A 26,139-nucleotide genomic window follows, 5' to 3' on the forward strand; every position below is an offset into this window, starting at 1 on the left:
AAACCGCTGTTAAACTTGGACTTGGGAAGCCTGGGTTCAAGTTCCACCTTGCCTTAACTCACTGGGTGATTCTGGTCGAATTGCACTCTCTCGGCCTAACCTAGCTGCCAGCTGTTACCGCTAACAAAAGAGGGTGGATGCCATGTATGCTGTGTTCCCATAGATACATTGGGAAACAAATGTCTATATCAAAGCGTGAAAGCAGAGGCAGCCCCCGGCACACCGAGGCCTCCCTCCCCCGCTCCGCGCAAGCGGCCAGCCTTGCCCTTCCGTCACGCGGGCAGGCGGCTGACCCAGCCGCGGCGGTGTAGCGGGCAGAGAACCGCACGGAGCGACCGCGCGCCACCGAGTAAGGCTGCTGGAGTGGCGACTGCGGCTGGGATGCCGCGGGGGGCTGGGTGGGTCGCCAAGGGCGGCCTGCCCATTGCCGCGCCCTCCCCGGAGCTGTGTTTGAGGGCAGCAGACGCTGCTACACGGCGCAGTCGCCCAGGGACGGGCGAGGACGCTGCGGCTCGCCCGTTGTGCCACACCGAAGATGGCTACCGGGCTCTCCGCCGAGTGTGGCGGACCCGGCTAGGCTCCTCCCCCGCGGAGCGCCCTTCCCAGCGCCCTCGCCGCCGCTGCGGCGTCACGCCGCGCTTTTCTCTGGCCGCCCGCGGAAGGGAGAGGAAGTTGCAATCGCGGCGCCGCCGCCGCCCTCTGTCTCTGGGGTGGCGCACGTTGGAGTGAACTTGACATCCGAGCAGGCCGTCCGGCCGGCGGGTTTCTTCCGCCTGCGTACAGCTCACCGCCCAGTGCGCGTTTGAGCCTTTTGAGTGAGTCACTAGCGGCAGCAAGCAGAGGAATGAAACATAAACTGTACCAATGCCGCGAATCTCTTAACTAACTGAGCAAGGGAGAGGTCAGTGCGGAGGGATGGGGTTATTAGCATATGGCCCTAGAAAAACGGCCTCCTAGCTTTTTAGAAAACCCGATTGCATAGGTCGCCTGCTTAGCTTTCGATGTTTCATTTTGCGTTGATCTGCCTTCTGATCTCTGCGTGGTCGTGAGCTCCGACGTCCTAGCAAGAAATATGACTGGACCAAAAGGTGGATGGCGCGCACGCGCGCCTATATATTGGTTAGAGGAATTATTTCTGCTCCCCCCATTCTCGTCCGGAAGTTGGTCAAGGCTTATTTTCTTTATGATTGACTATAATTTCTATAGCATATCTCGGAGTACCAAATGCTTTTGCAAATTTATCCTCACAGTCACAGCAGGGGAAGGGCCATAGCTCAGTGGCAGAAGGTTTCAGGTTCACCTCTGGTATCCCCAAGTAGGGCTGGAAAAGACCCCTGCCTGAAACTTCCTGTCACTGCCAGTCAGCAGAGAAAATACTTAACTAGGTGGGCCCAATTTTCTCAGTTGGTATAAGGCAGCTTCCTGTGTTCCTATCTGAGATAGGTTTGGTTGGCTTGCCCGTGGTCACTTACGGGGTTTCATGACTGACCAAGGACCTTCATATCCAAATTCTTACATCACACTGACTTTTCTTGCTGGCTGGAGGGATGCTGAGAGTTGTAGGACTTTTTTCTGTTTAAACATGCATAGGATTGTGTCTTCAGTAGGGTTGTATTTGCTGCCCAAAGAATACTATTGCCTCTCCTTCCCATATGCCACTAAGATTGCCCTCACTTTCATCTATTAATTTGTGCAAAATTAATATTGCTCATTTCCTAGCAGTGGAGAAAAAGTAAGAAGACAAGGGAAAAAAAATTCCTATGCCATGATGCCACCCCTAAGTCTCAGGGCGCTTATAGATGAGACGTATTGTGTCACACTGCCTCATGCATGCAATTTTACAGTGGGTTCAGATTATGTTGTTTTCATTTTGTAAGCTTCTTCCATCTTTTTTTATTACCAGAAGAAATCTGATAAGGAAGAGAAGATGGAATAGCTGCATAATGCCTTTTGATCATTAGCACTAGGAGCCCTCTGTCTGAAAGTACCCTCAATATTGCCACCTTGCAACTGTCAGTATGCCTAAGCACAATCTTAGTTGTGATATGGGTCTAGGTTTTAGGAGTAACTTCCAGTAATGGCTGCCCATTTTTGTATTCCTCTCACTCTAAGCAGAAGTGTAAATAGCCAAGAGTGAGCAGCCATGGTGTTCTCTAATACACTGTCACTGTCTTGTTCATTGATTAATTCTGTCAGTTGAGATATCTCCAATGTGCCTTCTTATAATAGGATTCCATTTTGCAACTGTTGCATTTCTTTGCCAGTTTTCCTGAATTGTGTAATCTGAGGCTCATTGTTGAAGATGAATAAATATATGCATCTTCACTATGGTTAGCTGTATATATTCGGCCAATTCCCATGACATGAGAGCCTATTGTGGGTTAATTGACTCTCAAAGAGTTATGGTGCGTTCTGGCCATCATTATAAACTCATGATTGGAGGTTGTTGTGTTGTGTGAACCTGGCCGGTGGGGGTCATTTGAGGGCTAAAAGACACTCACATAACCCATGATCTGTTGTAGGCTTATGCAACAGATGGTGGGTTATGTGAGGGTTGTTTAGCCATCAAATACCTCCTGCCGTCAGGGTCGTATGACACAAAAACTCCTGAAAGCCTCTGATCAGGGGTTGCATAACCATAATGGCAGCCAGCACATGCTGCAACTCGTTGAGGGTTAATTAACCAAAGATGGGCTGCTGAGTCGTGTGCACCAGCTCTCAAATAGCTAAATGTTGGTTTCTAGTATTGTGTAACAAGAATCCGGGTGAAATACTGGGAGAGTTTTGGTGGTTAGTTTACTGATTATGAGGTATTAGTTGTATCCTTGATGTGAGCTGGTATGGTCCAGCAAATCAAGTGTTAGGGTGTTTTCACACATCATGGGAAAAACATGTTTTGCATGATCAATGTTTGTAATACAGATGCGGAACCTTTATTAGCTACATTATACATTGAATGTTTAAAAAGTAATTTTCCTTCTCATATTAGCAATATTAATTTTATTACATTGGATTGACAGTTTTTTGCCAGAAGGCATGCCAACAATTCATCAGTTAAAATGACAAAATATTCAGATATAGCAACACTGGCTGAAATAGAAAGATACAGGGAGGGTGATGGTGATTAGTTTTCTAATTCTGTGATAATGAGAGGTACTGAAAAGTGGATGTATGCACTGTAAAGAAGAAAACAAGTCAAGGAAGCACAGGTTTCAAATCCCAAAGTAGCCTCAGCTTCTTATGTAAAATGGAAGTATTAGGAGTGCCTGAGAGAATGAGAAGTATTGTGAAGAAATTGGGATGCTAAAAGTGCTATATAATGTTGTTATGAGAGAGAGTTGATTGTATCAGCATAGTATCATAAATTTTTGTAGTCCCTTGTAGGTAACTGAAAGGAGTTCACTGAAAGCATAGCAAATTATCTCCTTCGCGTGTAGAACAGGGAAGTCTGAGAAGGTTTCAGTGATCCCCACCCCCACCCCCACCCCATTCCGTGGATTTGGCCCAGTAGTTTTAATTTTTCTGGAACTACACAAGTTAGATAAATATGATCCACACACAAAAATTGCACTACATTATGCATTCCAGAAGGAAACATTTGAGAATGTGTTAAAGCAAAATGTTGAAATATTAAGGGTGTTTTGTTAAGGGCATTTGATTTCAGAATGTTTTCAGGACTGAACTAATTTGGTGGTTTACAACTTGCATTTAATGGAAACGGGCAATGGATGTAGTTGATGAGGTGTTTTATGGAATACCTTGTTTGAACCCCCCTCCCACAAAACTGCATGGTTTTCTTGCTCCCTGTTTTGAACACTGTCTTTTTACATTTTATTGTTAAAAGTCATAAGACATTTTTATAAAGTGTTTCTGCCTCCTTTTCACCTCCCCATGGAGTTTACCACATATTCTTTTTCTCCCCCAACCATGAGTCTGATCCATGTAATCAGTCTTTGCACTTGCTTCACTGAGTTTTTGACCAGGCCTTTTATTTGCAAGCCAGTGAAATCCTCTTTCTGTTGTTGTGTAAAGGGTTTTAAAGATTTGCTGAACCTTGTTTGAGATCAGTGTCGAAGTTTGAATAATGACTTTTGTGGGTGTATTAAAACACAGAGGAAGTGTCTGAAATGTGATTAGTCAATTAGCTACATGTCAACCTGCAGCAATGTGCAATTTAGTAAACTTACATATGTTGTAGCAATTATATTTGCATCATAATCTTTTGAAGAGTTTGGGGCTAATGGCATTGCTGCATGATCTCTTAAAGCAATAAGACTTGCTAGCTGCGGCACCCCCCAAGACTATGTGCCCCCTAAGGAGCATATTCAGGCATAAAGCCAAGCCCAAGAAGTGTGATAATCCCTCAGAAATTAATTGGGTGGAATGCTGGTTGCTATTGAGAAATGTAACATAATGTACAAACTGGGTAGGGAAGGAAATTAGTTGGACCCCGTGCTTCCACTTGTACTCTTGTTATGCTGATGTGAGGATGATGGTCTCAGTCATGAATTTGTTTATTCTAAAGAAGATGATTTCGGAGTGACATTATATGTCACAAACTGATAGCAAAAGCATCACAACTCATTGGGTTCTATGGTATTCTCAAGAGTGCACAGCACAATTTTAGGGGTGGACATTTGACAAGTCAAAAAAGATTTGGTCAAATATTGCCAAATAATGGTAAAGTAAAGCATTTTAAAGCATTAACGTTATTAGATAAACAAAACCATCAATACAGCATTGAACTTTATGTTAATTCTACAGGAGATTAGATAGCTGTAGTTGTGAAACAATGATGTTAACTTAAAAAAATTAATGAATTGCTTATTTTAAAGCATCTGCCTTTTCTCCAAGGAGCTTGGGATTTGTTACAGATTTAAGTGTGTGCAATGGGACTGATAGAGGTGGACTTCCCCTTTGCTCATAGATGGTGCTTCTGTCGAGTTTGGGAAGATCTGCCCCTCTGCCCCTCCTCCATGCTCCACCTCACAGCCTACCCTATTCAGCAGGATCCCCTGACCCTCTGTATAGCATTTTCAGGGGACTGGAGGAGAGAGGGGACAGGGAAGGTTGCTTTCACCAGCCCAGCTGCATGCACCTAAGTCTGGATCCAAGCTTTTGCATCCCCCTCGCCATCTTAGCTTAATCCATCTCACCAGGTTGTTGAGAGTATGTGGCTGGCCCAACATAATTTACAGTGCTATCCTAGGTAGGTCTACTCAGAAGTAAGTTCCACTGAGTTCAGTGGGGCTTACTCCCAGGTAAGTGGGCATAGGATTGCAGCCTTAATTAGCTTTATGACTGAGTGAGGGTTTAAACCCAGGTCTCCTTGGTCCTAGTCTGACACTCTACTCACCAGGCAGTGGCCTTTGCAGCTGGTGGCTGCTTGTGTCCCTGTTTGGAGATACCTAAAATTATGGCTGGCAGTCAGTCAGAGAGCAAAACTGCGCTATGCTGCTAGGTTTGCCCTTGAGTGCTGCTGCAGGGCCAGGAGGCGAGCTGCGCTCATTCCTTCCTTCATCAACAAGTGACGCTACGATGAAATAGAGAAGGTGAGCTGCCGTCTATGCAGTGGCTTTCATGGAATATTTGATCGTGGTCAAATAATTGGAAGTTAATTGAAAATATTTGACTGGAGCGGCTTGCCAAGCCTAGCTAGTTTTCTTCCGTTTAAGATAAGGGATCATTCTTTCCCTTATTCCTTGCTTCCATATACTGCAGAGTTTATTTGGGGGTGGGGGTGGTAATAAGCAGCACAATGAAGAAAAATTAAACAACTTATACTTACAGTAAATAATTGAAGAAATTAGAGGCATATAATACAGATTCATAAAAGGTGCTTCAAAGGCTAATCTACACTTATAAACCTTCTGTGTTAGAAATTATGTGCATTCTACACGTACATTCTACATGTATATGTGATAAGTGCATGTGTGACTTATTTTGCCACATGTACACAGTAAAGCAGCCTTTTCCAATGTGATGCCTTCCGGATGTTTTGGGCTACAGCTCCCCCAGCCAGCATGGCCAATGGTCCTGAATGCTTAGAATACTTCAAGTAGACCCATTGAAATGAACGGGACTTGAGTTAGACTAACATTGGATGCAAGACTAACATTGGATACAACTCCATGTTGGACAAGGCTGCACTACAGGAATCCATGCAAATCCCACTTGCAATTCCCTGTGGGATTTGCATGTGAATTGTATCCATAGTTTGTGATGTGGTTTTCCTGTGTAGGAAAAGTCTCATGGTGCAAAGACACACAAAGCAGTGGTAGTGATGGTATGTCAGTTTTGAGAAAGGAAGAAAATGTAAGGTTGTTTTTAATTTAGAGCAAATACGTTTGCTCTAAATCCATTGGTTAGCATAAGCCATTGTGCGTATTTGGTCTATGGGCCCTTCTGATATGACATGGGAGCTACAGTAGTTGGCTCCCTTCCATGCTATGAAGCTGGGAGCCCTGGGCCAAGTAGGGAGAATCCACAAGGTGAGTTCTTTCCCTGTCAGTGTTGCTGGTCCCAGAAATGCTGTGGGAAGCAGATGCATGGATTCCTGCCACGTGGTCTAGAGTTGACGTTACTGGAATAGTATGAGAACTAGGAGCCATGCTGCAATGGCTCTCATGCCATTAAAGCAGCACTGGATGGGGTCTGCTTAGTCGTGCGTGTTCTTTAAGTAGAAAGTGTGTATCATGCTAGGTATATATATATTCATCTGCTGTTAGATTCTGTGCTTCCTATTTTGTGTCGTTATTTTGTCAGAGAGCCTACATTAACTAGCCACTGTAATAAACAAAATAAAAACAAATGTCCTACCCTCAGGCTCACAATGTAAGGCTGCCCAGAGAGCTTCAGCTATTGGGAGGTAAATAAATACTCTCATAAGTGCATAGGTGAGGGGTAGTAGAGTGAAAGGTATTTCACTCTAAAGAAGCAACATGTTATGCAATGAGTAGCTATAGGAAAACTACACTTCTGACATGGCTTCACACAATGTTGCATAGTAGAGTGACACTGCCGTATGGAGACTGCAGCATAATGTGGGCAGAATTTGTGTGGTCTGTGATCACCATAGTGAAGCTTTTTCAGTCAAAGATGTGTATATGTCTTGCAGCTGGCCAGTTCTTGCTTTTAAGTAATGAATCATACCTTTGAGGGCTAGTGCTCTGACCAGTTTTATCCTCACTCTGTTTTCATTGAAAGTCATGTGATTGTCACTGTTTTTCTGAATTGCCATAGAATAAGGTTGATACTTTTTAAAATTCTGCTTTACATGTTTAGATGGAGAAAGACTTCCTTTGCCATATGCAGGCAAATAGCTTATTTTTTGTTTTGTTTTATTTTATTTTATTATAAAGCCATTTTGGCAAAATCACTGGTTGTTGGCAGGATGATACAAATCAGTGCTACTTCATGTTGCCAACTGGCCTTTGTCTTAAGGAATATACCTTTTTGCAGAAAAGTACAACTCCAGAACATTTTGATTGTCCCATATACTGAAACTCGATAAGCTTCACATTGCTCCACATTTGTTTATTTTTCTGCCAGTACTTACAGGGCCCATCCTTACAGGATCTGTGGTGAGCTCAGAAAAAATAGCCCCTTTCCTTGAAGTGAACTGCCATTAGTTAGTTGCTTCCTGTGTGATTTCTGATCTTGATTTGCTGGCTGAACTCAAATTATGGTTTTCCAATTTAGACATCACAACAGACTATAGTTAAACTTGCTTGATGATTTGGTGTATATTAGAATTCAGCCATCGTGTTTTTACCAACACATGGAAAGTATTTAAACTGCCTTTTCAAAACCATGGTTCTGTTTGCAGGAAACAAACCCATGGTACATATTTTAAAATCTTTATTGCTTTAACTCTGCCAGTTTTATTCTGTCATGGCTTTATCCTGTTTTTATTTTCATGTTGTGCTTTTATAATTATAGTTTTAATTTTTTACACGTACATTTCCCAGAGAAATGTTGTTGGGTATATATAAATATTGAAAATAAATGATAAAAATTCTTATTTGTTGTATCGTGCTAAAATGTATTAGAGTTACAACAACAATCAAGAGCTAAGGTAGTAATTACAATGTTACAAGCTTTTACTACATTTCCAAAAACGACCAATCCTATGAACTGATGCTTTGCCAAAATAGCTTGGGCATAAGTACTGCTGTGCCCAGGACACTGATACAGTTGCACTGGCAGATGCAGTGTAGCAGGATTAGAGTTGTACAATCTGAGGGATTTGGGGGATATTACAGAGCCAGCTTGTGAAAATATTAGCACCTGAATGAAGTAAGCTTTATAATAGGATTGCAACTGTCATGCAGCATAGGATAGGTTCACTGTAGCATATGACCATAGGTATGTTGACCCAAACCACTCTACATTGCACCCATGCCTATTTATTTGTTTGGGTGAAAATGTGTTATGTCTATAAACCCCTTCTTAGAACTTCTAGCATCCTTCTGTGCTGCTTCTATTTTCTCAGTAATTGCTGCTGTTCTTCTGTGAATTCAATCTGGTCAATATATAAGCTCATAGAACAGTACTCAGTTTTCTGGGCATATTGTTAGTTTGCTATGAATGCACAAATACTTTCTGGCTTTGTAATGTAATGCTTCCCTGAATCAAGTCACAAATGTAATTTGTGTGCTTTGCCAAGAGGATGTGTTTAGGAGTTTGGTTATATTCAGAACGGAGCTGAATGGCACAGATTCTCATCAGAAGAATTAATTTCATTAGTGACTCCAATTTCCCACTGGGTGGGAAACTCCCAAGCTGTTGGGACATTTAAATGCTAACACCTAGGAAATGGGAATATTTATTCAGCCCAGGATAAGAGTGTTGCCTTAGACTGGCACTGACACCTAGGAATGTTTCGAGCACTGTTGGTGAGAACCCATTTATTTATTTATTTCATTTCTATGCCGCCCAATACCTGAAGCTCTTGTTTGTGATGCAAGTACAGAAAACAGAATTATCTTGAAAAGGACAGCCTCTTTGTACAAGGGTAGAATGGTCTAAGCTAGGCACTGTGTTAAATGCATAGTATTTAGGTGATTCCAACCTTTTTCTACCCCTTCATGGATCACTGCCTTGTTGTGGCGAAGGGGCTTGCGTAACTCGGTGAAGCCATAAGCTATGCCGTGCAGGGCCATCCAAGACGGACAGATCATGGTGGAGAGTTCTGACAAAATGTGGTCCACTGGAGAAGGAAATGGCAACCCACTCCAGTATTCTTGCCAAGAAAACCCCATGGAACGTATCACAAGGCTAAAAGAGATGACGCCGGAAGATGAGCCCCTCAGGTCGGAAGGTGTCCAATATGCTACTGGGGAAGAGCAGAGGGTATTTCCAAGTAGCGCCGGAAAGAGTGAAGCAGCTGGGCCAAAGCCGAAAGGACACTCAGCTGTGGATGTGTCTGGTGGTGAAAAGAAAGTCCGATGCTGTAAAGAACAATATTGTTTAGGAACCTGGAATGTCAGATCAATGAATCAAGGTAAGCTGGAGGTGGTCAAACATGAGATGGCAGGATTGAACATCGACATCTGGAGAATCAGCGAACTAAAATGGACAGGCATGGGCGAATTTAATTCAGGTGACCATTATATCTACTACTGTGGGCAAGAATCTCTTAGAAGAAATGGAGTAGCACTCATAGTCAATAAAAGGGTGGGAAAAGCAGTCCTGGGGTACAATCTCAAAAATGATAGAATGATCTCAGTACGACTCCAAGGCAAACCATTCAACATCACAGTAATTCAAGTCTATGCCCCAACCACTGATGCCGAAGAAGCTGAGGTTGATCGGTTCTATGAAGACCTACAACACCTTCTAGAACTAACACCAAAAAAAGATGTCCTCTTCATCACAGGGGATTGGAATGCTAAAGTAGGAAGTCAAGAAATAACTGGGATAACAGGCAAGCATGGCCTTGGTGTACCAAATGAAGCAGGACAAAGGCTAATAGAGTTTTGCCAAGAGAACACGCTGATCATAGCAAACGCTCTTTTCCAGCAGCACAAGAGGCGACTCTACACATGGACATCACCAGATGGTCAATATCGAAATCAGATTGATTATGTCCTTTGCAGCCCAAGATGGAGAAGCTCTATACAGTCAGTCAAAACAAGACTTGCAGCTCACTGTGGCTCAGATCATGAGCTGCTTCTTGCAAAATTTCAGCTTAAACTGAAGAATGTAGGGAAAACCACTAAACCATTCAGGTATGACCTAAATTATATCCCTTATGAATATAGAGTGGAGGTGAGGAATACATTTAAGGGATTAGACCTGACAGACAGAGTGCCTGAGGAACTATGGACGGAGGTCCGTAACATTGTTCAGCAGGCAGCAACTCAATCCATCCCAAAGAAAAAGAAATGCAAGAAAGCAAAGTGGCTGTCTGATGAGGCTTTACAAGTAGCTGAGGAAAGAAGCGAAAAGCAAGGGAGAAAGGGGAAGATATATCCAACTGAATGCAGAGTTCCAGAGAATAGCAAGGAGAGACAAGAAGGCGTTCTTAAATGAACAATGCAAAGAAATCGAGGAAAACAATAGAATGGGAAAGACTAGAGATCTTTTCAAGAAAATCGGAGATCTCAAGGGAATGTTTTTGCAAAGACGGGCATGATAAAGGACAAAGAAGGCAGGGACCTAACAGAAGCAGATGAGATTAAGAAGAGGGGGCAAGAATACACAGAAGAACTATGCAGGAAAGATTTTAATGTCTCTGATAGCCATGATAGTGCGGTCACTGAATTTGAGCTGGACATCCTCGAGAGTGAAGTCAAGTGGGCCTTAGGAAGCATTAGTAACAACAAAGCTAGCGGAGATGACAGTATTCCAGCTGAACTATTTAAGATCCTAAAAGATGATGCTGTTAAAGTGCTGCACGCAATATGCCAACACATTTGGAACACTCAACAGTGGCCACAAGACTGGAAAAGGTCAGTTTACATTCCAATTCCAAAGAAGGGCAATGCTGAAGAGTGTTCAAACTACCGTACAGTTGCGCTCATTTCACATGCCAGTAAGGTGATGCTCAAAATCCTACAAGCTAGGCTTCAGCAGTATGTGAACCAAGAACTACCAGAAGTACAAGCTGGGTTTCGAAGAGGCAGAGAAACTAGAGATCAAATCGCCAACATTCGCTGGATCATGGAGAAAGCAAGAGAATTCCAGAAAAACGTCTATTTCTGCTTCATTGACTATGCTAAAGCCTTTGATTGTGTGGATCACAACAAACTGTGGCAAATTCCTAAAGAGATGGGAGTACCAGACCACCTTACCTGTCTCCTGAGAAACCTGTACGAGGGTCAAGAAACAACAGTAAGAACCAGACATGGAACAACTGATTGGTTCCAAATTGGGAAAGGACTACGACAAGGCTGTATATTGTTGCCCTGTTTATTTAATTTATATGCAGAGTACATCATGAGAAACGCCGGGTTGGATGAATCAGAGGTTGGAATTAAGATTGCCGGGAGAATTATCAATAACCTCAGATACGCAGACGATACCACCCTAATGGCAGAAAGCAAAGAGGATCTAAAGTGCCTCTTGTTGAGGGTGAAAGAGGAGAGTGCAAAAGCTGGTTTGAAACTCAACATTAAAAAAGCTAAGATCATGGCATCTGGCCCCATCACTTCGTGGCATATGGAAGGGGAAGAAATGGAAGCAGTGACAGATTTTATTTTCTTGGGCTCCAGTATCACTGCAGTAGCCATGACAAGACTACAATGTCTTGTTTAGCCCTCTGTTTGTAGAGTTAAAGCATGGGACTCAAGGTGACTGTAGCCGTGAAATTAAAAGACGCTTGCTCCTTGGGAGGACAGCTATGGCAAACCTAGACAGCATAATAAGAAGCAGAGACATCACCTTGCTGACAAAGGTCCACATAATCAAAGCTATGGTTTTCCCAGTAGCAATGTATGGCTGTGAGAGCTGGACTATAAGGAAGGCTGAGCGCCGAAGAATTGATGCGTTCGAACTGTGGTGCTGGAGTAGACTCTTACGAGTCCCCTGGACTGCAAGGAGGTCAAATCAGTCAATCCTAAAGGAAATCAACCCTGAGTGCTCATTGGAAGGACCGGTACTGAAGCTGAAGCTCAAATATTTTGGCCACCTAATGCGAAGAGAAAAGTCACTGAAAAAGACTCTGATGCTGGGAAAGATTGAAGGCAAAAGGAGAAGGGTATGGCAGAGGATGAGATGGCTAGATGGCATCACGGATGCAATGAATATGAACTTGAGCACACTCCGGGAGAGAGCGGAGGACAGGAAGGCCTGGCGTGCTATGGTCCATGGGGTCACGAAGAGTCGGACACGACTTAACGACTGAACAACAACAACAAACCTTTTTCTATTCTAGGAGGGGCCTGATATGGATTGGGGTCACCATGCATTAATAGGGGGTTATATCTTCCCACTCTCAGCTCCTAACCCTTCCCCCCCATGGGGGCTAAAGAAAGTGGGAGAAACTCCATTGTACGATGTGCTTACAGTAGAGTGAGAAAAAATGTTAGGATCACTTAGACACTATGCATTTAACATAATGTCTTGTTTAGCCCTCTGTTTGTAGAGTTAAAGCATGGGATTAAAGATTTCAGGGTCTGGAAGTGGTTTTGGGATGGATGAGGGCAAACAAGCTAAAACTTAATCCAAGGAAGATAGAGGCACTCTTGGTAGGGATACTGACTACCAGGGATGATAAAAAAGAATGATTTTCTTTAAAAATAAAAATTTGGATTTTTAAAAATTTAAATTGGATTTTTTTATTTAAATCAAATTTTGAATTTTTCTAAATTAGTAAAAAAAAGAGCCTAGGTCAAAGATACCATCATGAATACTAATTATACAACATCTAATTATATTCTATGAATATGTTAACTGCAGTTTATGGAGATGGGAGATAACCTGATCAGTCCTATTATGCAGTGCAGGTGGTATACAGGTGGTATACAGAAGAGCATGCTCTCTCTCTCTCAGTCTTGCCTCTCTCTAAGTGCAAAGGTAGAGAAGGTAAATGAATCAAGAATTTGGAGAGATGAAGTAGATCTGAACAAGGAGTAGTCCATAAATGCAATGTACAGGGAAGGGAAATAGAAAGTGAAACCAAAATTGAACAGAATATATTCATGCAGTCCTGTCTCCTGAGGAAACGTCTGCTGCATATATCCTCCGGAAAAAGCCATGTCAGTGTTTTGTTAATGTTGTTTGTTGAAGAAGAAAACTAACCAGAAGAATAAATGATCTTATTAGTACAATTTAAAAGCGTGTTTGGTGGTGGTGATTCTGGCGCATCATGACAAAAGTATCATGATTAATTGAACAGCTGGAGCTGGTTTATCTCTTGAATGACTTCACAAGTTCATTCTGCTTTAGCACTAAAATGACCAAATTATCACCCCATGTTTGATGAAAATTCATCTGAAAACAATTCAGAATAATTGCTTAATGTGTACCTACCTTCTAATGAAACCTATGTCTCTGAATATATATTAAGGTTATAGTAAACAATAATGTACTTCTACTAAAAATGATGATTAAATAGAATCTTCCTCACTAGTGATTTATGCCGTGATTTAAATCATTAAATTTGAGTCCTTCAGATAAGTGATTTAAATCAAATCAACCCTGTGCACTAATCTGGATGGAGTCTTGCAACTCGTCCTAAACAGGGTCCCACTCCAGACAAAGGACGCAGTTCAGGAGTTCTCCTGGACTTGGCGCTAATGGGGGAAACTGACATGGTGGTGGCTAGGAATGGTCTTTACTAGCTTAGTCTGTTATGCCAACTTCAACATTAGTTGGAGGGGATGGACCTTGCTTTAGTTATCTATGTTCTAGTGACATCCAGCTTGGATTATGGTAATGTGCTGTATGTGGGGCTGCCTTGAAAGATGGTTTGGAAACTTCAGTTGGTACAAAGTGTGGCCACCCGAGTATTGGTAGGTGCTAGGCAGTTGGGTCATGTGACACCTATATTGTACCAGTTAATGGGCTGTCAGTGCATTTCCAGGCCCAATATAAACTGCTAGTATGACCTTTAACGCCCTAAATGGTTTCAGTCCAAGTTACTTGAAGGATTGCCTGCACTAATTTCAACCTGCCCACACACTGAGATCAACATAGGAAGCCCTGTGTGTGTGCCCGCTTGTCAGAGCTATTAGGCTGGTGGGCATGAGGGCTAAGGGCCTTCTCAGTACTCCCCCACCCCCTGTTTGTGAAACTTTGTTCTAGTTGATGTCCACCAGGCCCCATCATTACAGGCTTTCAAGTGGGCCCTAAAGACTTACTTATTTATCTTGATGTATTATTGAGTCAGGATTTTATTTGGTGCCATTAGGTATATGGTGTTACCTGGTTTTAATTGCGTTTTATCATGTTATTTTTTGTATGCTGCCTTTGAGAGGATTTTACCCTAAAAGATGGCTTATAAATCTTTTAAATATATAAACAATATGTTTCTAGAAGCCCAGGTAAATGCAGTCAAATTTTTGCTCTTTCTGCTGTTTCGTCCAAGTATACAATAACGTTTAGAAAGCCCTCAAGATACTTGGACCAGAAACAGCCTATGACTTAGGCTGATACATTTCAGTGCTAGGCTTTCGCTACCCTTTCTCTCCCCCCCCCCCCCAGCCATGTCAAAAACTATTCTTCCTTGGCAGTTCATCTTTAAGATACTTGGGAGTCTCTATGAGCTGTCTCAAAGGTGAAATCCAACGGTGTTTGTGAGCCAAAGAAACAGACGCTACTGGCAGAATGGATATTCCCTCCCCTCTGCAGCCCCCCATGCAGGTCCAAAGTCTGCTCTGAAGAGTTGGGAGACCCTCCAGATCAAATTTGCAGGGGCAAAGGGGGGAGGAGAAGGGGAAAGGTCTGTTTGTACAAAGTTGGATGGAAACCTCTGAATTTCTTCACAATGGGGTAATTCAAACCACAATTCATCCCAAATTAGAATAACATTTTCAGTCTCATTTTTTTCTATATAAAAGTCAGAGCAAGATTTTATTATCATGCAATGCTCTTTATATTGTTTAGACAGGAATTTGTTATAATCTCATGATGTTTTCAACAGCATAGAGTAGTTTGCAATCTATAAAACCAGGACATAATGAGCAGTGCCAGAAATGTTTTGTAGGTGACTTTCTTGGAAGCCTTTGTATTTTTGTTTGTTTGTCTCTGGACTGTTTCAGAAGTGAGAGTCTGATATGGACTATTTTAAGTATTCATATCTACAGTTTTCATTTTTGGTTCAGGATACAGTGTACTGGGATATTCTCCTGCCACATGTGTTATTGCAGATGTGGGCTATCTGTGGTGCTCCAGATGTTGTAGAACGCAAACTCCTATAACCCCTAACCATTAGTCAAGCTGGCTGGGGTTGATGGGAGTTGGAGTTTAGCAACATCTGGAAGGCCACAGGTTCACCAGCTCTGCCTTATGCGTATGAATGGGACTTGTGCACAAGCACCACACCTTTGCTCAGCTCCCATTCATTTCAGTGAGACCAATGCAAGGGAATGTCTCCTCTGTGACAATGGCACAGATGTGCCATTCCGCCCCCTCCGTTGTCCTTAACACAATCTGCCACTTGAATTGGCGCCCACACTTGTATGGCCACACTTAGAGCATGAATGCATAAAGATGGTCTACAGATTATGGTGTTTCTATCAAACTATCATAATAGTTTGGATCTAAATCTGCTCTTCGGTTACACAAGTGGAAAGCACTTCATGATTTCTGCCGGTTTCCTCCTCTCACTGCAGCCTCCTGCCCCCTGTAGCATGTCTTAGCATGGGACATGCTATACATGGGACTCCTCTATTCTGGAGGATCCTGTGACCTTCACCCAGGAGAGGCATTTTGAGGAATGCTCAGTGGTGTAGAGGAGGCAGGAAGGTCCCACTGCATAAGTAGAGTTATGCTGCTTTGAATCTAGCCCAGTTTGTCCACAATACTTACCATTTTTCTAACCATGGATAAACTTGTCACCTTGTGATAAATATGAGGTGTCTACTTGTACAAAACCAGCAGTCCTGCCATAGATGTAAACCATATCTGCAGTTGACAGCAGTTATTAGTGGAGTGAGAAGCCTTGCTTTGGTGTTTCGTTCTGAATGGAGAGGACCATTTAGTATTGGCTATAAAAATCTTACTCACTGTTTGAAAGAAGCGAGTAGGAATAGGTTGTAAAGAAAACTGAGGGGCAGGGCACCCTGAAGTGGGGCAGTCATGTTAGTGGAGAGGGATGTTGGTGAAATATTCTGTTGAACAGATTCTATAGTTTGAACGAGGGTGGATTTGATTTAAATCGCTTCTCTGAAGGACTGAATTTTAATTATTAAAATCGAGTTTAAATCACTAGTGAGAAAGATTCTATTTAATCACCATTTTTAGTAGAAGTACATTATTATTCAATATAACCTTAATACATATTCAGAGCTGTAGGTTTCATTAGAAGATAGGTATACAGTGGAGGATACATGTGGCAGAAGTTTCCTCAGGAGTCAGGACTGCATGAGTATGTTATATTCATTTTTGGTTTCACTTTCTATTCCCCTTGCCTGTCCATCGCATTTATATCCAGACTTCTCCTTGTTCAGATCTACTCCATCTCCCCAAATGCTCTATTCATTGACCTTCTCTGTCTTTGCACTTAGAGAGAGGCAAGACCTTGAGAGAACAAGAGCATGCTCTTCTGTACACCACCTGCACTGCAGAATAGGACTGATCAGGTTATCTCCCATCTCCATAAACTACAGTTAACATATGCACAGAATATAATTAGAAGTTGTATAGTTAGTGTTCATGATGATATCTTTGACCTAGGCTCTTTTTCTACTATTTTTAAAGAACATTTCAATCTGATTTAAATTTAAAAAAATGATGTAAATTTAAAAAAAAATAAATTAAATTTTGTTTTTTAAAAATCATTGATTTGTATCAACCCTGGTTTGAACTCTTCTTAAATGCTCTGTGAAGTATCCAGTTGGAAAATGAGCAAGCAGTGACACTACTGTCAGTTATACAGTGCCAGTGACCCTTTATGACACTCTTTAAATAGAAAAGCCAACAAGGTTGTCTTTGTTGGATTTGCTTTCATACAAGAAGAAAAGAGGTAATTATTTGCTAAGTAGAGCGGGTATTATTCCCCACCCCCATCCTAGAGAATAGAAATGCAAGCCAAAGAAAATTAAGAATAATTTTCTACAACATCTTGACCTATCCTATATTAAAGGGGGAAAGACCCAACATTTTCAGTGCCCTCTATACACATTTCATGCGGTGACCACTTGCAGTAGAACTTTGGGCTCACTCTCATGCACATATGTTACATGCACATATGTTACATATTGACTCAATTCAGACATAGCATCAACCATGGTTTGATATGTTTAACTGAGGTTGGTCATAACATCCAGATTGACAAGCAAACCAGAATCAGAAACTATGATTTGAAGTATACTATGGCTTTGGCCACTGCCCCATCCTTACAGGTTGCTCTGACATAGAGGAATGTTGAGCAGATGGAAATTGGAAGCACTTCTTACTAGCAATTCTCTAAGCACACCTTCTTCACCAGTTTAGTCTGCCTACAGCCCTTCTCTAGCTGGTGTGACCCTGTAATCAGAGCGCTCAGTTCATAATGCAAAAATAGAAAAAAGAACAACAATGCACTTAGTGTAGAAAGCATATATTAGTATACAAAGTTTATAATGGCAACAGATAAAAGACTGCAGCTTAAAAGCTTTATCAGTCTCATTAAGTCCACCGCCCCATTCTCCTAGTCTCCAGAGGCATCTCAGTGTGCCAGGCTCTCTTTCACAATTAGGCATGACACATGCGCAAAACATATTCCTTCTGCATTTTGCATGTGCCAGGTATCTTTTCCTGGTGCTCTAATGTCATTCTTGGAAATACCTTCCTAACTGCAATGCAGACTTGGGTTGATCAATTTTATGCAATCATACCTGCTCCACTGCAAAGCTGAATTGAGTCCACAATGGCAGCGGCATCTTGGGCTTCCACCACCCAGGTATCTCAGCTTTAGAAATATTGCAACTTTGTAAGAGTTTGTCAGCGTTGAGGCTTTTCTTCCTTCATACCATATAACATAACACTGAGCTCCAGTGTTTGGGAAAGAAGACAGGCAAATTTCATTTGGTATTGGCTAGGGCTATGATTCAACAATTACATTTATTTTCTTAGTAGTCATGCTTTACGGTGTGTACCAAAGTAGAATTTTATAATTTGCTGTGCAAAAGAAGTAGAGTACTAAGCATGTTGTTAACAACTGGAGTTTCTCATTTGTTGTGCGCCAAGGTTGATAAGAAACCAAGAAAATTTGAGACAAAGTTCATTCCCAGTTATAAGCATGCATACCTCATACTTTATTGGAAATTGCCTGAGATTGAATGAAAAGATAGACAACACATATGTAAACATATATAGCTACTGATGAGTCTTATTTATAAAACTTCCATAAATTCATGTTTGAAAGGCTGAAGGATCTGTGGAATTTGGGGAATGTTTGGTAATTTTGGTTTAGTCAATTTGCTTTTGGTAAATGCCATGCACAGACTCATTTTTATGTAAATGTTGTCCATTTCATATACTCAGGTATAAACTGTGGATTAGATCTCTTGCTAGGTAGGGTTATACATCATTTTCCACATATTTTGAAGCTTCAGATTTTTTCGATAATTCACAAGAAAGATGATTTCTACTCTTTAGCTAAAATAAGCTGTAGTTGCATGGAAGGAAGATGGAAAGCAAAAGAGTGGTAGCTTCTCAGTTGCCAAGCCATTGGCAACCTGACATGATTCACTGCTTCTTAGCGAATCGAAGATTTTCCTGGGAAAAGGATATCCCTTCACAACACATCAGAAAGATAACAGATGTTGGAAATAACATGTTGAACTATATAAACAATACCATAGTTTGTCCCTATTGGGGGACAGTTAAATAAACTATTCCTTCCAGCTATTGGGACCTGGTGTAAAGTAGCAACTGTGGACTCTCGGTTCTACAAAGCTACTTTAAACTTCAGAACTCTGCCTTTATAAATGCCATTGCACCTCTTATATACCTGCTTTAAATAACTTTACATGGTGAGCTATTAGCATGCAGTGGTTCACCACTGAGATTGAACTGTCATTTGTAGAAACATGGAGAAGATCAGTCTGTGTGGTAAATGGCTCACCAAATAGTGACAATGGAAGTTACTCTAGATGGCAGCAATCTACATCAAGGCTGTAACATCTTTGGTTAGCCCACAACAAACACATCTTGAAGAAGAAAACGGTGTCCCATCTAAATCAGCAGTGTATACTTCATGAGACTTTTTAAAGCTGTGAACCACAGCTGATTTTTGTAATACTTCACGTTGCTAAAACCCCACTTCTTGAGAATATAAGTTTATATAAGAACATAAGAAGAGCCATGCTGGATCAGGCCAAGGGTCCATCTAGTCCAGCATTCTGTTCACACAGTGCCTAACCAGCTGTTGACTGGGAACCCACAAGCAGGACATGACTGCATCAGAACCCTCCTGCCCATGTTCCCCAGCAACTGGTGTACATACACTCACCGCCTGTGGTACTGGAAGTAGCATATACCTATAATTTGATCATGCTTGCTTTTTACCCTGCCTTCATAAAAACGTGGGGAGCCCAGAACTCAAGTACTTCTTTGATAAGGGGACCGAGGAGAAACGAAGTACATAAAATTATTCCCCCCCCCCCCGCTCTTTGGCACTGACACCATAAGAAGTGATGCACCCCTCCTGGTTTGATTAGGAAGGGGTAAGTGCTGAACATGAAGAACTTAATAAGGAAGCAAGATGGGCAGAGGCGACATTCTTTCCTAGGATGAGTTTTATTATTATCATATGTTTTGCTATACATTACTTCCAAGTTAATTGGAGAGAGAGGTCATATAAGTTGATGATATCCTCTCCTTTGAACAGCAGCATTATTGCCTCCTCACAAATTGTGAATCATTCATAGTATGTCTGCCAAATTTTGTTCCATCTTAAAGGCTGATCTTTTCACATTATTTGCTATAAATATCATGACTTTGAAAATGAGCAGCGTTAGTAATACTTATGTTCTGTCTCCTAATGAGTTTTTAACAAAGGAAGTCTGTAAGTTAGGGTGGATTCACATGACCACTTCAGGGGCTTACTTTCCATCTGAGATGCCACCATGGATAAAAACATTAAAGTGGTGAAATGGTTGTATGATGTGTCCACCATGAGCCCAGTCCCTGTTTAGCACCACTACAAAGCAAACTTTTTTTGACGCATTTGCTGGTACCATTCAGGAACATAATTTTCATAAGGAGGGTTGGGTAGGTTCAGTTCTAGTCACACTAAAATTGAGATTAGTTTTATTTCTGCATGGATATTTCCTGATCTGGGGTGGAGCTGAAATTACTCAGTGTTCAATGTGCAAAATAACTTACATTAAATTGCTGAGTGTGTGATAGCTTTCATATAGATGTCTATAAATGAAGCCCTTTTTATTACTGTTTCTTCAGAAGAAAAGTATTTGGCAAATATAACGTAAATTTAGCTAGAACTTCATAATCAGTAGTTTTAAATAGTGTTAATCAAATATTATCTTCTTACAGGGGTTCATGTATAAACTAAAGCATGTTGAAATAATCTGCAATCCCATCTGAACATCTGAATTCATTTTGTAGAATATGGCACACAGCTGCATTTAAATTCAAAGCAAGAACAACTGCAGTACATTGACCCACTGAATATTACAGTAGGTTTTGAGTTTCATGTTAGTTGGATTTATTGGAGAAAATTGATTTGAGTGCTTCTGCTGTTGGCTGAGTTTTTTTTAATGTCCGGAAGAAAGGAAATAGGACATGCATATGATGTGACTTTGATGTGTAAAGAAGTTAATTATCTAAACCATCTAACAATTCTTGGCTGGGGAAGTAATTATTTTAAAGGGTACAGGGTGGTCTGATCAGCTGTTGTGTTCATCCAAATAAAATGTGATACACCTACTTAATTTTTAAATTAAATAAGTTGGCCATAGAAGAAAGTGGCTAACTGGTAACAAACCATTTCAGCATTAGTGCTCTCCCCCCCCCCGCCCCCATTATGCAGTGCACATCTACACAGAGGACTCACTGGGTTTTACATGACTGCTTCATAGCTTTGGCATGATCTGGAGTGAGACTGGGTAGAGTAGCCTTTTGGTTCTCACCAGGGCCAGTACAGCATGCTGACATCTGGGCATGGGGAGACTGAGAGGAGGATGGGTGTGTTACTTCACCTGTTTCTGTTGAGCAAATTTGAGTTTGCCATTGAGGGGAGTCTTTTCTGGAGTTTTTCCAGAACTGTCACTTGAGGCACAGGTGAACTCAGTGGCACGGAGCACTTTTTATCAGCTTAGGCTGGTATACCAACTACGCCCTTATCTGGACAGAGATAGCCTAGCTACCGTTATCCATGCTCTGATAACTTCTCGTCTGGATTACTGCAATGCGTTATACGTGGGGCTGCCTTTGAAAACGGTCCGGAAACTTCAGCTGGTCCAAAATAGGGCAGCAAGATTGTTAACAGGGACTGGCCTGCGAGCTCATATTACGCCAGTACTTTTCCAGCTGCACTGGCTGCCAGTCCATTTCCGGGCCCGATTCAAAGTGCTGGTGTTAACATTCAAAGCCCTTAACGGCTTGGGGCCAGGTTACCTGAAGGATCGCCTCCTCCCATATGTGCCTGCCCGGACCTTAAGATCATCATCAGCGGCCCTTCTCCGTGAGCCCCTGCCAAAGGAAGTGAGGCGGGTGGGTACTAGGAGGAGGGCTTTTTCTGTTGTGGCACCCCGGCTCTGGAATGAGCTCCCTAGTGAGGTTCGCCTGGCGCCTACATTGTACTCCTTTCGGCGCCAGGTGAAGACCTTTTTATTTTCCCAGGCATTTTAGCTTTCTAAATTTTTATCTTTGCTGTTTTAAATCTGTATTTTAAACTCCTGTACTGCTGCTAGGTTTTATTGTGGTTGTATTGTTATATTGTGGTTTTAATGTTCTATATATTTTAAATTGTTTTATTGTGTATTGTTTGGTTTTAGTTTTTGTGAACCGCCCAGAGAGCTTCGGCTATTGGGCGGTATAGAAATAAATAAATAAATTTACTGTAAAGAAATTCCTTCTATCCCTGGTTCCCATTCTTTCCCTCCATTGGAACTTGCTATTCCCCTGTTCTCTTTTTCACTTTTAAGGATATATGGAAAGAGGACAGAAAAAGTACAAAGGGCAATGAGACAGCAGCTGGAGGAATGGGGGGCGGGCGGGATAACTGCTCAATTTCTGGGAGGAAAACAAATGCTTTACTACAACTATTCTGAAGCTGTGGAAGGATCTTGCCCTAATAGGTGTCCTGTTCTTGTAGCTTTTTGGAGAGGCTTCAGAACTACCTTTTCTTAAAAGCTTATGGCTGCTGATGGGCCCTGTACCCTTGGGTTGCTGCTGCCATTGACTGTATTTTGATTTTGTGTAAATGTCCTATATTTTGTTTCCTGTTGGAAGCTACGTTTCTTGTTCTCTGACCCATTGCATGTTCTTTGCTGTAGGGCAGGGTGGGCAGAAGGTAGATTTCCATATGTTTGGGACTTCAACTCCCAGAAACCCCTGCTAGCATGTCCAGTGGTCAGGAATGCTGGGAGTTGAAGTCCAAAACATCTGGAGAACTACTTTCTGCCCACCCCTTCTGTAATGGGTAGAGTGCTGTCTGTCAAGGATGGTAGTTGTGCCAAGATGCCATGCAGCTATACGAATAAAATGTGCAAAGAAGAATGGCATGGTGGGCATTTGCTGGGTTTGAACATATGCATGTTAATAGCAGGATTACAACTTCTGAAAACAAGAATATGGTAATTAATTAATTACATCCAGTGTGGTGTGGTCGTTAGAATATTGGACTGGGGCTCAAGAGATCTGGGTTCTAGTCCCTACTCGGCCATGCAGCTCACTGGTGACTTTGGCCCAGTCACTGACTCTCAGCCTAACCTACCTCACAGGGTTCTTGTGAGGATAAAATTGGGAGGAGGAGGACCATGTAAGCTGCCTTGGGTTCCTTGCAAAAGTGAAAAAAGCAGGATATAAATGTAATTAATTAATTAATTAACTAACTAACTAACAAACAAACAATGCTAATTTTATTTCTTTCAGGACTTTACCAAATTGGCTGTCCATTCTGTACAGCCATTATTCTGACATTCTTAATATCATGTGGGTTGCTAATAAATGCAATTCAAAAGAAGGTTTCAAACAGCTTGTTAAATAGAAGTCTGGAATATTTTCTCTAGACCTTGGAGATGGATAGAGAATCCTTTTTAGTTGTAAATATAAACTGGATACAATTATAGAGCGTTTTATACCCCAGTCCAATCCACATTTACTTGGAGATTGAATTTGCTCCCATGCAGGTGTACATAGGATCACAAGACTTGCAGGTTGTTTTTCTTGCTCTGAAATATTGGGGATGGCTACAACTGGTCAAACTGGCTAATACCCAGTTTGGGGATTCATCTTGTGCTGCAGTGGGCAATGTAACTTACTTGGCTCAGTCACCTGGATTGTTTCACTAAGCTATTGCTTGCCTGTTTATGCCTTTTGTATTGGCTTCTGTCTAATTGTGGCACACTGTCATAGGGTAGTTAGTTGTCAAAGGGTTGCATAACATGATCTCTGGGTTCCTGCTTGAATCTAGTTCAGTGACTCTGAATTATGAATGTTAGATGTGGAATGATATAGGTATTTTAAAGATGAGATTGGTTTGTATTTCTGATGGCACTTTTTCCGCCCAGCCCGAGCAGGTTAGGACTGGAGTGGATTTGCGGCTTGGGGTAGGGGTGGGACACATGCAGCCACACATTCTGTCTCAATGCTGGCAGCAGGCACAGTTAAGAGGGGCTACTGCTGCTGTCCTGGCAGCTCACCATCCTATCCTGGTGGGACCTGGGAGGGTGGGGTGGAGCATCCCTTTGCGGCCAGCCTGTTTTACTGAGCTAGAGTTGTGGGTCTCGGGATGGGGAGTGACTGAGGAGGGGCTCTCAACACATGCAGAGGTGTGGGAAGGGGGTAGTTATTGCACTACCTCCAACTCATGGCCAGTTATGGCTAATTTTAATTCAAGGCAGGGATAGCTGTTAGGTGGATCCTGCATTAAGAGTATTCTGCACAGTGTCAAGATTTTTGCGGATATTGTTATGTTAAATAAACTTGTGGCCCTAGTTAACCTAATGACTCATGCCTCGTTATTCCAAGTCTGGTATGTTTTTTTTAGATGATGGATATAAATGGGATAGGCCTGAAAAAACTAAAATAAGTTTATTATCATTAGAAACACAATCAGGACTGAAAAATCAATATTCTGGATTCTTGAGCACAAGCATCATATCTTATGTACCAAGGCAGTGCTGGCAGTTGGGATTTTTCAGGCCTGTGCATATGTGTTTAATAAAAAGTTGTTTTGGCAGTCAAGTTGTTTATCTGTGGTACTTCTCTAAAGACTTGGGTAATGGTAAGTTAGCAGTTAGAAATATCTTTTGACAGAGTGAAAAGTGAGGGGGAAGAGAGAGACTTTTATAGAGTGTTCTCCCTGGCTGAGAGAATGGCGCACATGAGAGCAAGAGATTGGAGTTCAGCTGCTGTCAGTGTTTGCATGAAATGTTCAGCACAGAGAGTTGGTATTGCACTATTGTGTTTGGTCCACGTTTTCCAGCTTGGTAGTGAGGCAACGAGGTTGGGGGAAGATATGCTTAAAATATTCCTGTTGGGAAGAGAAACATTACAGAAAACTTGTCTGGAAGGCTTTTATAGGACAGGTGGAGCCTAGTGGATAAAGAATGATACTTCCTTGTTTGAGGCATTGACATATGCTTGAGAATCTGGAACTTCATTGGAAACCGTACATACATGGAAAACAGTACATGATTTTAATTTCAAAAGGTCTGTGGGGAAATGACAATAGTTTATGATACACTCATAGTTTATTTATATACTGTATTTTCGACAAATATGTTGTGAAATATAGTCTCACTTTATGGCCTAGTCTGTAATTCCCTGTTCAGTTTTCTTTAGGTTTGGGTAAAAAAGGGAAAACATGGTAATATAAAACAGCCTGCATGATCAAGGAGAGATGTTGACCTTAACAGTATGCAAAATATTTAACAACACATTAAGACTTGTGAATAAAATGGTTTGAAATGCAATGCTAATAGAGGTTTTTTTTAAAAATCTTGTATATTTACAATGGATTTTGTGCTTTAGGAAATATTTCCTAATATTTCCTAATATAAGAGCCAGTGTGGTGTAGTGGTGAGAGTGTTGGACTGGGAGCCGGGAGATCCGGTTTCTAGCCCCCACATGGCCATGGAAGCTCACTGGGTGATTTTGGGCCAGTCACAGACTCTTAGCCCAACCTACCTCACAGGGTTGTTGTTGTGAGGAGAAAATGGAGAGGAGGACGATCATGTATGCTGCTTTGGGTTACCTGGGGGCGGGGAGGTGGGATATAAATTCAATAAATAAATAATAAATTTGCAGGTGAAAGGTAAATCAATAACTGGCAAATATAAGATTTCTTATATTTTAAGATTGCTGACTGAGAGGAAGTGATGCTAACATCTGCTTTTCATTTTCAAAGCTACTGCTGGTAACAATAATGTAAGAAATGGAAGACTTTGGATAAATGGAAGCTTACCAGATCTTTTCAAGTCAGACAGATTAGTGGAAGAAGGAACCAGCATTCATAATGCTGGTAGTACTGTCATTTTTAAATGTTATCTGAGGACTGGAAGTATGAGGACTTGGAAGTATGTGGGATATGTTTTGGTTGTTGATTTCAATAACTTATTTTGGTCAGCATATGGTGTGCTGTCCATAATGCCTACAGTGTTGTTGGCATCATATAAGCGTTATTGGAAGCTAAGCAGGACAGAGCTCTTCTGTCTCAAAGGGTCAGGGATTATGATCTACTAGCTTTAAGTACTGCAGCGGATAGAATTTGCTCTCCTCTGTTTTTGGGTGCAAATCTGAGTTATGGGCTGGTAGAAGTGAAATATCTCTCAATCCTTAACATTCCCAAATATCAGTGTG

The 26,139-nt window shown here is 41.7% G+C and overlaps 1 protein-coding gene across 17 annotated transcripts in view; it reads left to right on the forward strand.

Moving 5' to 3' along the window:
* Positions 1-274: 274 nt before the first annotated feature.
* Positions 275-26,139, forward strand: part of SUPT3H (SPT3 homolog, SAGA and STAGA complex component) — a 479,638-nt gene continuing 453,773 nt past the window's right edge. For 8 of the 17 annotated variants that reach the window (XR_014786036.1, XR_014786040.1, XM_084822141.1 and 5 more), the window contains exon 1: positions 638-901. The gene's annotated coding sequence lies outside the window, so the exon portion shown is untranslated. Of the gene's footprint in view, positions 350-637; positions 902-26,139 lie in introns of those variants that run through there. The other 9 variants (XR_014786057.1, XM_084822156.1, XM_084822182.1 and 6 more) reach the window with 2 other exon arrangements.

Source organism: Heloderma suspectum, chromosome 1 (genome assembly GCF_057233095.1).
Source record: "Heloderma suspectum isolate Gila_16-S chromosome 1, 16-S_ref, whole genome shotgun sequence".
In the NCBI taxonomy this organism is placed as follows: Eukaryota; Metazoa; Chordata; class Lepidosauria; order Squamata; family Helodermatidae; genus Heloderma; species Heloderma suspectum.